Source organism: Cryptomeria japonica, chromosome 4 (genome assembly GCF_030272615.1).
Source record: "Cryptomeria japonica chromosome 4, Sugi_1.0, whole genome shotgun sequence".
Taxonomy (NCBI): Eukaryota; Viridiplantae; Streptophyta; class Pinopsida; order Cupressales; family Cupressaceae; genus Cryptomeria; species Cryptomeria japonica.
The window spans coordinates 502,415,518-502,428,825 of record NC_081408.1 but is presented as its reverse complement, the minus strand read 5'-3'; positions in this window follow the sequence as shown (position 1 = coordinate 502,428,825).

The following is a 13,308-nucleotide window of genomic DNA, read 5'->3' as shown; positions in this document are numbered from 1 at the left end:
CCATGAATAGCCAAGTTGTATTGTAAAATTTATTGTGTGTGCAAACCTAGTGTGTGTGCAAGGTCCTAAAATGCAAGCAAGCAAACTAGAGCAACCTAGAAAGTAAACCCTAATTGCTTGTAAATGACAATGTATATACTCTAAATCAAGATGCAAAGTGATCTAAAGCATGAATAAAGGATATATTGAAGCTTATGCAAAGACATGAAAACAACATGAAATCATACCCAACCCCCAAGGGAGGAGTACAAGCCAATCTTCAGTTGGTAATCTCCTATTGTTCTTCAATGTCTCCCAAGCCCTAAATGGATGAATGAAATTGATAAATGCCTGATAGAGGGATGTTGAATGTTGTTGAAGTCTTCAAAGATCTGCTCTTTCGCTGCATATGAGGTTCCTGAAAACAAAAATTGAATCCTTTCAAATGAAGAAATAGAGCTCTTATGTATGAAACCCTAGGTCATAATTTCATCTTTTGGCCGACCTAGAGATTGAATTTCCCACCAATTTCTTGGGGTTAATCTTTATTTTATGATTGGATTGTGCTCCTAAAATTTTGAGAAAAATGTCCGGGACCATGTGCACTCTGGGCGCCACGGTCCTGACAACTTTTCACCAAATTTTCAGGGCCGTCGGATATGATGATTTTAGAGAGAATCCCGAAGTTACAGGTGATTTCAAGATGTTTTGACCCCCGAAACCAATCCCCCAAGCTCAAAATAGGACTTAATTAGGGTTTTTGATTGAGTGATGTATTGGAGGAATAAAATGAAAAGGGCACGCTTTAACGAAAGGGCCCAACTTTATGATGCAGAGGACGATGAAATAGGACCTTAGACCTAATTAATTTGATTAATTAAGTGCTAAAGGAGAAATGCAATGCAAAATGTAAAATGCACCAAGGCGGGTGCTAAACTAGGTGTGAAATTGTACCACCCTAGCAAGTGCGTACAATTTACGACGCTACAGCCGGTAACAACAAATATGTAATTATGAATATACCTGTAGCGTCATAAATTGTACGCACTTGCTAAAGTAGTACAATTTCACATCTAGTTTAGCACCCGCCTTGGCGCATTTTGCATTTTGCATTGCATTTCCCCTTTAGCACTTAATTAACTGAATTAATTAGGTCTAAGGTTCTATTTTATCATCTCCCATATCATAAAGTTGGGCCCTTTTCATTAAAGTGTGCCCCTTTCATTTTATTCCTCTAATACATCACTCAATCAAAAACCCTAATTAGGTCCTATTTTGAACTTGGGGGCTTGGTTTCGGGGGTCAAAACATCTCAAAATCACCTGTAACTTTGGGATTCTCTCTAAAATCATCATATCTGATGGCCCTCAAAATTTGGTGAAAAGTTGTCAGGACCATGGCGCTCGGAGTGCACATGGTCCCGGACATTTTTCCCGAAATTTTAGGAGCGCGATCCAATCATAAAATAAAGCTTAACCCCAAGAAATTGGTAGGATATTCAATCTCTAGGTTGGCCAAAATTTGAAATTAAGACCTAGGGTTTCATATATAAGAGCTCTCTTTCTTCATTTGAAAGGATCCGAATTTTGGCTTTCAAGGACCTTATATGCAGCGAAAGAGAAGATCTTTGAAGACTTCAACAACATTCAACATCCATCAATCAAGCATTCATCAATTTCATTCATACATTTAGGGCTTTGAAGACATTGAAGAGCAATAGGGGATTACCGACTGAAGATTGGCTTGTACCCCTCCCTTGAGGTTGGGTATGATTTCATGTTGTTTTCATGTCTTTGCATAAGCCTCATTATATCACTTTTATTCATGCTTTAGATCTCTTTGCATCTTGATTTGGAGCATTTACATTATCATTTACAAGCAATTAGGGTTTACTTTCTAGGTTGCTCTAGTTTGCTTACTTGCATTTTAGGATCTTGCACACACACAAGGTCTGCACACACATTACTTTTACAATACAACTTGGCTATTCGTGGAGGTGGAAATCACCAAAGCGGGGGTTTGACTAAGGCAAAACCCTATATAGCCGCCCAAAACACCTTTTCAGATATAAGTGCAGATTTCGGGATTCGAACGATGCCGCAAGTTACAGATCCGGAAGAAGCAGACGGAGACCAAACAACACACCAAGTTTCAGAGCAAAAGACCAAGATAGGGGCATGGGGCGCCCTGGTCCTCTTGACAGACAACAGTTTTCAGCATTTTTGACAGTTTTCCAGGTTGCAAAACAGCAGTTTCCAGAGCAGTTTCAGGGGCAGAATCAGGACAGTGACGCCCGTGCCCTCGTCCCGAACATTTTCACTCAGATTTTGACTTCGGGTATGCATTTACATTCTTGTCTTTTCCTTGTGTTTACAGCTTTCCATTATTTAAGTTCAATTCTGCAATCTTGTCATTAGTTCATACTTGCATTTTGGGGTTAGGAATTGAACTTGCATCATTCTATCTATCATTTGCAACAAAGGAATAGAAATCCTAATAGGTAGCCCATGGCTCTCTCTTCCACAAAAAGAAGTAGCCAATTTTGTGATACCTCTAGGCTCTTTCGTATTCCGCAAGTGTGTGGTTGAAAGTGAGATTAGGGCATGTTTGCTTAGTGTCACTTTTTCTCCTACACATTTTGGTGAAACCGACGTGAACTCCAATCTTCTCTAATTCTGATTTATGTTTTCAAATTTGAGTGTTTATGCTATTTCAAATTCAAATTTTTATTTACAAGTCTTAATTTCTTGCAAGATTCAAAAAAAAATTTTAGAGGAAATTTTTGCTAAAACCCTAATTTTTCAATTCAAAGTTGAACTTGTGGATAGCTTAATTGGGATCAATAATTTCAAATCTGATTTAGGAACTCATTTGAATCATAAATTTCATTGTCTAAATCTACATTCTAAGTGCTTGCATTGGTTAAAATTAAACATTTCCTTCTATTTTGCATGTGTTATCATTTGAAAGAGGAAAATTGTTGTCATGATGCATTCATTTCATAGATGTGATAATGGGTTAGCTTCCCTTGTTTCAATTTTTCCTTCTCCTAAAGAACCTCCCCCCATCTATAACAACATTTTAGTGCCTAAAAGAGCTGCTATCAATCCCTTTGAGACTCTCCCATGCTTTAAGGATGAAGACTTTACGAGTGATCTTGACAACTCTCCTAAAATGTGCCCTTCCTATTTAGCTATCCTAGAGGAAGAGAATGATATCATAAACACCTTTCTTAATGTTACTTCACCTTCCCCACATGATGCCTCTCTAAGTGAAAAGGTATTGCTGGACATTGACTTATTTTCTCGTAAAGTTGGTCCTTCCAATGGGGGCATGTTAGTGCAACAAGAGGTTATGAACACTTCTTTCAAAGATCTCCTTCCTAGGCATGAATCTTTGGAGAAATATGTTCATGTTCCTCCTAAAAAACACTCCCTTCATGAGGATCCTTTTGTGCAAGAAGATGACATTATCCCTACATTTCCTAGTGATGGCATTTCCTTTTCCAACAAAATTCCCACTAGAAATGATGAATAAATGATAAATGATTACCCTTCTCCTAAAGTTTGTCTTACACATAAGCATCCCTTAGAGAAAGAAGATGAAATAATAAGCAATTTACTTAATTCTCTCTCCCCTAAAGATCATATTGAACATATTTTGAGGAAAGAGGATGAGTTTAACACATCTATTGATGCTCTCCCTCCTAAGGATGAGGAATTAATAAACAATGTTATCTCCTCTCCCGAAATTAACAATACTTCAAACATTCCTTTCAACCACTTCACTATTTGTGATGAACCATTAGAAGAAGGTGTAGATTATTCTCTCTCCCTTGATAATTTCTCACCTTCCTTGAATCTCAATTATTCTCCCTCTAAAAATAAAGCATCTCCCTCTCCTCAACTTGGTTCTACTCATAAGGAAACCCTAGTTCAAAGCAAGATGGTTAACATCTATTTCAAAGATCTCCCTCTCAAAAATGAGACTTTAGAGAGTAATGTTGATCCTTCTCCTAGAGAGTTTATTCCCCATGTAGATCCTTTGATGATAGAGGATGATATGACCTTTCCTAGTATTACTTTTCCTACTGGAACATCAATGCCTACCCCTTGTCTCTCTCCTAAAATTGATTTAATTTGTGATGAGATTCTAGTGCAAGAGAAGACTATCAAAAATTCTTCCAACACTTCTGTTCATTCCTCTAAACCATCCTTAATCAATTGGATACATGTGAATGAAACACCTAACAAACCTCTCTTCACTGTCCAAGGTGCTTGTCCTTCTCAAAATTCTCAACCTTTAAATAAGCCTATCTTAGTGGTTCAAGGTGGTTATGCTAATGATTCTTTTTGCACTCCTAAGAAACCTGTTATTACTATGCAAGGAGGTTATTCTTCTAAGAGCCCTTATGAGTATGCTAAGCAACTGACTAGAGAGAGTTATCATGCGGTTGCTCATACCTATAACACAAGAAACAATAGGCAACCTAATCCTCCTCCAGTTAGCCCAACTTCACTTCCTCCTTCTCAACCAATTCTTCCGCAAGCTCCACGTATTTCACAAGTTCTTGGTAAGGAATATGATCTCATAGAACAACTTAAAGCTACCCCTGCTAAGATATCCCTTTGGGATTTGATCCAAACTTCTTCTGTTCATCATGGAATGTTACAAGATGCCTTGAAAGATTTGAATGTTCCTCCACCTAATACATCTAGGAATATAGTGTCTTTGGTTAACTCTGTGATGAATCCTAAAGCTCAAATTGTGTTTACTCAAGATGAGTTGCCTACTAGTGAAATTCAACATAAATATGATCCCTTGATGATTGTGGTTATCATAAATGACACTGCTATAAGACGAACACTGGTAGATAATGGCTCTGGCCTTAATGTGTGTAGCATTAATCTATTGCATAAGATGAATGTGGATACATCCCTTATTGAGCCTGACTCTCATCCCATTCGAGGCTTTGATAATGTGGCTAAGTCTTCATTAGGTATTATCACCTTACCCATCATAGTGGGACCTGTTACTTTGCCTACTCCTATCCATGTTATGTCGGGAAATCTAACATACAACTTGTTATTAGGGAGACCTTGGATTCATAGTATGCAAGCTGTCCCCTCTACATTGCATAGACAAGTTGAATTTATTTATAATAATAAGACATATACCTTGATAGGTGATACTAATGTTCAAGCTTGTTTGCAAACATCTACTTCCAAAGGGAGTTCTTCTAAACCTTCCCCTTCTAGTGATGACTCTTTAAACAAAATACCTATGGATGAATCATCACCCTCTGATAATCAAAATTCTTTGGATGAGTCTGAAGTTACTGAAGAAAATTCTTCTCAACTTGAATCTACACATGAAAAGGCTTTTGATCCTGAGAAGGTTCTCGCAGAAGATGATTGGGGATCTCTTGATTTCAATCCCACCTTTGTAGGTGAGTATAGGGTTCGTCCTAGAGAGCTTAAATTGAAAAAGAAGGAAGAAACTAGAGATCAATCAGTCTTACCTGAACCTATGAGAAATAATCTTGTGGCCGCTTCTCAAACTTCTTCTCCTCACACCTCTAATTCTAAAGAATTTGATTCTTTGTCTTATGAAAAACCACCTTCTCTTTCTGAAATGGCTAATCGTTATGGTCGTGGTTTTCATATTTTGGCTAAGAGTGGCTATAGTGGAAATGGTTGTGGCACAAATGAACAAGGAATTAAAGTTCCTTTAGAACATAACATGCATGACTATTCATTTGGACTTGGATATAATCTTTCTAAGCCCACCAAAGCATCTAAAAGACCATCTCTCAATGTGAATGCTATATTTAGTAGTGATGATGATCTCACTTCAACTAAATCATCTTCTACTTCCATCAACTCTCATTCCCCTCATAAGGAAATCTTGGCGATGAACAAATCTCTTTATGACTCCCCTCAAATTTCTAAATCCACTTATGAATCTTTATCTCCTATTCATCATAAAGTCCTTTCCTCCAGGGATAAGGCTCTAATAAATTACACTCATCTTTCTTCTAAGATTTCTCGTAACTTTCCTTCTTCAATTTTTATCATTTTATACATATTTTTGATCTCACTTATAGTTGAGCATTTAGCATGTCACATTCAAATACCTCATTCAATCTATCATGTCTTTAAATAACATTAATGGCTATTATGTTGCTCATCATTATGTGACATTGGTAGCTAATTTACTGGGGGCTCATTGTCATTCATGATGGTACAATTTCAAGTGCAATCATATTTTTGAAGCAACACAATAGCCTAATTTTCTATGTTATCTCTTGTTCCTATGGGGACAAGAGTGATTTCATACATCTCTTCTTTTTATGGTCAAAATTTCCCTTTGGGATAATAGTGTGGAAATATTGATCATCCTTTCTTTAGAATCCTCTTTTCCTAGATATGGGAGAAGATGTGCATTCTCTTTCTTATCCTACCCACTTCTTGTGAGAAGCATTTTACATACACTAATGTCTTGCTTGCATGAACTCATGTGAGTATGTAGTACATTTTGCTTATGTCTAAATCTCTCCCTAGAAGATTGTGTAAGTCCTTATCCTTGGGAGGCAATGATCTTTCCTTGTTTTTTTTCTAAGGATCCACTTTTTTTCCTATTTCGTGGATGGTGTGAACTTTATTACTTGATGTTATTCCTTGTATGCATTTGTTGTTGTTTGTTCAAGGATTCTCTCTTACAAGAGGTGTAAGTCCTTGACTACAACCTCTTTTGCACTTGGTAAAATACATCCATAATGAATTCACTCTCCCAATTGGGTTAAAAAGAGCGTCATCCTTCATTAAGAATCACTTTTAGCTTGCAAAAGAAGGAAGTATTGCATTCTTATTCTCTTCTTTGTCTTATTCTAGAAGATGCTATATTTGTCTAAGACAATTCCTCTCGGGGATAGGTGTCTTTTATACAAAGATCTCTTCTCCTCTAAGGATCTCCTTTACACATACTACAAGATATCCCTTTTCAACTATCTTATCCTTGCTTAAAGAGTGCAAAACTCTCTTTCTTGGATCTATGACATTGTTGCATTTTTGGGGTATCTTCTTTTGTGATGAAGGTAGGTATCCTTGTTCTACTTTACTTATGACATAAACATTACACTTTTTGAGCAATGGGTCATTCTCAGAACCAGAGCACAGACTCTTAGAGCGAGATTTCACGCTTTTGTACTATACATATACAGGTAGTAGCATACTTGGGCATAGACTCCTATGAGGTGCTTCTAACCTCCCTTACACACACATGCACGAGGTTAAGTGGAACTAGCGGCATAAGGCTAGACTTTCTCACTCTCCTCCCTTACATGGATCACCTAGACAGACTCTATGGGCTAGTTTTCCATGTCCTTTTTCCCATGGATCACCTAGACAAGATCTAGGGGCGAGAAGTCCATGTTTTTCTCTCTCACTATTCTTCTCATGGATCACCAATGTGTGTATTCATGCTTTTTTTCCTTTCTTTTCTTCTCTTTACATTTTGTTTCCATTTACATCCTTCATCTTGTGTTAGAGAACTCCCAAATCCTCACACTCTTTGTTGTGTTGGAATTGAGATTTAGTCCTCTTTCTTACCAAATGATTCTCCATTAGTTTTTGATCTCATATCAAATCTTCTTGTGAGCATTTGTCATCAATATTCTTTAACAATTCGAAGTGGTAAACATGATACCCTGTTTCAACTCACTAAAATTAGCAAGCCGAAATAGGGGGGGGCATATAGCTACCCTCGAATTTTCATCACCTTCCTTAGTAAGCATTAGGTGATTTTGTGATCTAACGTGTGTTTTGTAGGGTGCGGTTCCTAACTGTGTACTACAGATACCGCTGGGGGCTTCGTCCGACAACTTATGGATATATCCTTTTTCAAATAATGTTTACTTTTCTGTACTTTAGCTTGCATATGCACGTAGTGTTCATATGACCGCTAAAGAGGGGGCTAAATGTAGCGTCATAAATTGTACGCACTTGCTAAAGTAGTACAATTTCACACCTAGTTTAGCACCCACCTTGGCACATTTTGCATTTTGCATTGCATTTCCCCTTTAGCACTTAATTAATTAAATTAATTAGGTCTAAGGTTCTATTTTATCATCTCCCATATCATAAAGTTGGGCCCTTTTCATTAAAGTGTGCCCCTTTCATTTTATTCCTCTAATACATCACTCAATCAAAAACCCTAATTAGGTCCTATTTTGAACTTGGGGGCTTGGTTTCGGGGGTTAAAACATCTCGAAATCACCTGTAACTTTGGGATTCTCTCTAAAATCATCATATTTGACGGCCCTGAAAATTTGGTGAAACGTTGTCGGGACCATGGCGCCCGGAGTGCACATGGTCCCGGACATTTTTTCCAAAATTTTAGGAGCGCGATCCAATCATAAAATAAAGCTTAACCCCAAGAAATTGGTAGGATATTCAATCTCTAGGTCGGCCAAAAGTTGAAATTAAGACCTAGGGTTTCATATATAAGAGCTCTCTTTCTTCATTTGAAAGGATCCGAATTTTGGCTTTCAAGGACCTTATATGCAGCGAAAGAGCAGATCTTTGAAGACTTCAACAACATTCAACATCCATCCATCAAGCATTCATCAATTTCATTCATACATTTAGGGCTTTGAAGACATTGAAGAGCAATAGGGGATTACCGATTGAAGATTGGCTTGTACCCCTCCCTTGGGGATGGGTATGATTTCGTGTTGTTTTCATGTCTTTGCATAAGCCTCATTATATCACTTGTATTCATGCTTTAGATCTCTTTGCATCTTGATTTGGAGCATTTACATTATCATTTACAAGCAATTAGGGTTTACTTTCTAGGTTGCTCTAGTTTGCTTACTTGCATTTTAGGATCTTGCACACACACAAGGTCTGCACACACATTACTTTTACAATACAACTTGGCTATTTGTGGAGGTGGAAATCACCAAAGCTGGGGTTTGACTAAGGCAAAACCCTATATAGCTGCCCAAAACACCTTTTCAGATATAAGTGTAGATTTTGGGATTCGGACGACGCCGCAAGTTACAGATCTGAAAGAAGCAGACGGAGACCAAACAACACACCAAGTTTCAGAGCAAAAGACCAGGACAGGGGCGTGGGGCACCCTGGTCCTGCCAGGACAGGGGCACTGGGTGCCCTGGTCCCTGGGACAGGGGCGCTGGGTGCCCTGGTCCCTGGGACAGCGGCGCTGGGTGCCTTGGTCCTCCTGACAGACAACAGTTTTCAGCATTTTTGATAGTTTTCCAGGTTGCAAAACAACAATTTCTGGAGTAGTTTCAGGGGCAGAATCAGGACAGTGACGCCCGCGCCCTCGTCCCGAACATTTTCACTCAGATTTTGACTCTGGGTACGCATTTACATTCTTGTCTTGTCCTTGTGTTTACAACTTTCCATTGTTTAAGTTCAATTCTGCAATCTTGTCATTAGTTCATACTTGCATTTTGGGGTTAGGAATTGAACTTGCATCATTCTATCTATCATTTGCAACAAAGGAATAGAAATCCTAATAGGTAGCCCGTGGCTCTCTCTTCCACAAAAAGAAGTAGCCAATTGTGTGATGCCTCTAGGCTCTTTCGTATTCCACAAGTGTGTGGTTGAAAGTGAGATTAGGGCATGTTTGCTTAGTGTCACTTTTTCTCCTACACAATACCAATGAACAATTCTCCAAGACAAAGTGTTCAAATGATGTCTCCAACATAATCAAGTATTCTCCATGTTATTTGAAGTGTCAGTGAACAATATTTTCTACCAATGAACCAGATACCAGTGACTGTGCGTAAGTCACTTGCTTGTCGATGATCAATACCAATTCTCCAAGTGTTAACCAGAGTTGATAAGTCTTAATAGGTGTTGACATCAATGACAAAGCCATATCAACATATCCAAAATACCAACAATCTCCCCCTTTGGCATTGATGGCAACACACGATGGAAAAACCATCAAAGTGCCAAAACAAAAATGCCAAATACCAAAAACCAACAATCTCCAAAAAGATCATCACAAAATTGAGATACAGAGAGTAATCAACCTCTCCCAAAATAACAATCTCTCCCCCTGGGAGTAACATGTGTCTTCCATGTGTTTTTCCATATAAATCTCTCCCCCTTTGACATCAAATGCCAAAGCAATACAAAAAATAGGTTCAAATACAAAATACCAACTCATTCAGTATACCAACTACTCCCCCTGAGAAGTAGCTCACCTTATCAAAGACGGAGTAAAAGATTTGTCTGTTATTTCTGTCGGTTGATGACAAACATCAACTGTCTAAGTCTCTACCAGTGGGGGTATAACCCCAAGCTGATCTCTGAGATATTCAAAGGTTTCCTTCGGAAAAGGCTTAGTGAAAATATCTGCAATCTATTCTTTAGTATTCACATAAACTAGTTCTTTTGCTTCAACATTCTCTTTTAGCAAATTCAATTTGATAGAAACATGTTTAGTTTTAGAATGTAGTACTAGATTCTTAGATATATCAATTGCTATTGTATTATCACAATAGATAGTTATAGGTTCATTGCATTTTACCTTTATGTCCTTCAACATTTGTTTAAGCCATAATACCTGTGTACAGTTAGTTGCTGCTGCAACATATTCTGATTCTACTATTGATAAAGATGTGCAACTTTGTTTCTTACTCAACCAAGAAACTAATCTGCTTCCAAGAAAGAAAGCTCCACCCGTGGTGCTTTTTCTGTCATCTACATCTCCTGCCCAATTTGCATTTGTGTATGCACATAGTTCAAAGTTTTCATCTTTACGGTACCATAAACCAAGATTTGTAGTGCCTTGCAAGCACTGGAAAATCCTTTTTACTGTTGATTCATGATTTTCTTTAGGATTACTCTGAAATCTTGAAACAATACATACTGCATCCATAATATCAGGTCTTGTTTGTGTCAAATACAATAGCCCTCCTATCATAGATTTGTACCTAATCGGATTAACAGGTGTTGATTTATCCCTTAGTGATAATTTGTGATTTGTAGTCATAGGTGTGCTTACCAGTTTAGAGTTTTCCATGCCAAATTTCTTTAATAACTCCTTCAAGTACTTGGATTGGCTTAAGAATATACCTTTATCAATCTGTGAAATCTATAATCCTAAAAAGAATTTTACTTCTCCAATCATAGACATTTCAAATTCTTGATGCATTTCAATAAAGAAGTCTTTACATAGTCCATCTTCTCCTCCAAAGATTATATCATCAACAAAAACTTATATAACCAAGATGTCATCGTTAGTCACTTTATAGTATAAGTTGTTGTCAGCATTACCTTTAGAAAAACCAATCTTCAAAAGATATTTGTCCAATCTAGCATACTAAGCTCTTGGATCTTGCTTCAACCCATACAAAGCTTTTCTTAATCTGCAAACCATATCTTTGTTATCTGTAAAAAAAAATCCATTAGGTTGTTCAATGTAAACTTCTTCTTCAAGATCTCCATTTAGAAATGCACATTTGACATCCATTTGATATAATTTATAGTTCTTGTGTGCTGCAAAAGCCAAGAATAATCTAACTGCCTCAATTATAGCTACTGGTGCAAAGGTTTCATTATAGTCAATTTCTTCTTTCTGTGAATATCCCTTACACACTAGTCTTGCTTTATTTTTGATTACCTTACCATCTTCATTAAGTTTGTTTCTGAAAACCCATTTAGTTCCAATTACATTTTTGTCTTGAGGTCGGGGAACTAATGTCCATGTGTTATTTTTCTTAATTTGTTCTAATTCTTCTTCCATAGCTTTAATCCAATGTTTATCTTCATATGCCTCATTGATTGATGTTGGTTCAATTTGAGAAATAAGACATGCCTCTTCATTTGCCAGTCTTCCTCTTGTCATAACTCCTTTATATTTGTTCCCAATTATCTGATCTTTAGAGTGGTTCAATCTTACATACCGAGGTGTCTTTGTTTGCTGTTGTTCTTCAGTTACAATGGAATTTTCAGATGATACTGGTGTAACTGAATCTTCATTCTGTACTGATGTGTCTAGTGTAGGCTCATTTGTCAGTATCTCTATTGCCGGTTCACAATCTATGTACCTTGAAGTTCCTCTAAACTTTTCATCAATCTTCACATTTGTACTTTCAACAATTTTCTACAATCTTTTGTTAAAGCATCTATATGCCTTGCTCTTAGATGAATAACCAAGAAATATTCCTTCACCACTTCTAGGATCAAATTTGCCAATATACTCATCTCTTCTAATATAGCATTTACTTCCAAAAATTCTGAAATATTTAAGAGTAGGAGTAATACCAAACCATAGTTCATGAGGGGTCTTACCGGTTTCACCTTTGATGTGAACTTTGTTGAATGTGTAGACTATTGTGCTTACTGCCTCTCTCCAATATACATGTGGTAAATTTGCTTCTGATAACATACTTCTTGTTGCATCCAAGAAGGTTTTGTTTTTCCTTTCTACAACTCCATTCTGTTGTGGTGTCTGGGGTGTTGATAGTTGTCTTCTGATTCCATTTATTTCATAGAATGTATTAAATTATTTAGATGTGAATTCACCTCCTTGATCTGATCTCAGACATTTGATTTTATTACATGTTTCATTCTCTACCATTGCCTTAAACAATTTGAATTTCCCAAGTGCTTCTGATTTTTCTCTGAGAAAAGTAACCCAACACATCCTAGAATAGTTATCAATGATTATCATGAAATATCTATCACCTTGTAAGCTTTTAGTTCTAGTTGGACCACATAAATCAGTATGAATTAGATTGAGAGCATTATTGGATTTTTCTGGTATAGTTTTAAAAGATGCTCTTATTTGTTTTCCAAATTGACATTCTTTACATACCAGATTGTGGGGCTTGACAATCTTAGGTAAGTCTCTTACTACCTGAGTTGTACTAATTTTCACAATGCAATCAAAATTTTCATGATAGAGTCTCTTATGCCATAGCCAACTTTCATCAATATGTGCAATCAAGCCTATCTTTTCATTGTTGTTCAATTGAAAGATGTTACCTCTAGTTTGACTGCCGGTTGCAATTTCCAAACCAGATCTGTTCATAATTTTGCATTTACCATTTTTGAATTGTAATTGAAATCCTTTTTCAACTAATTGACCAACACTCAAAAGATTATGCTTTAAACCTTCAACATAGTTAACATTGTCAATATTATGCTTACCATAAAGAGATATTGTACCTTTTCCTTTGATCAAACAAGCTTTATCATCTCCAAATCTTACTAGACCTCCACTATATTTTTGAAAAGTTAAGAATTTACTTTTATCACCAGTCATATGATGTGAACATCCCAGATC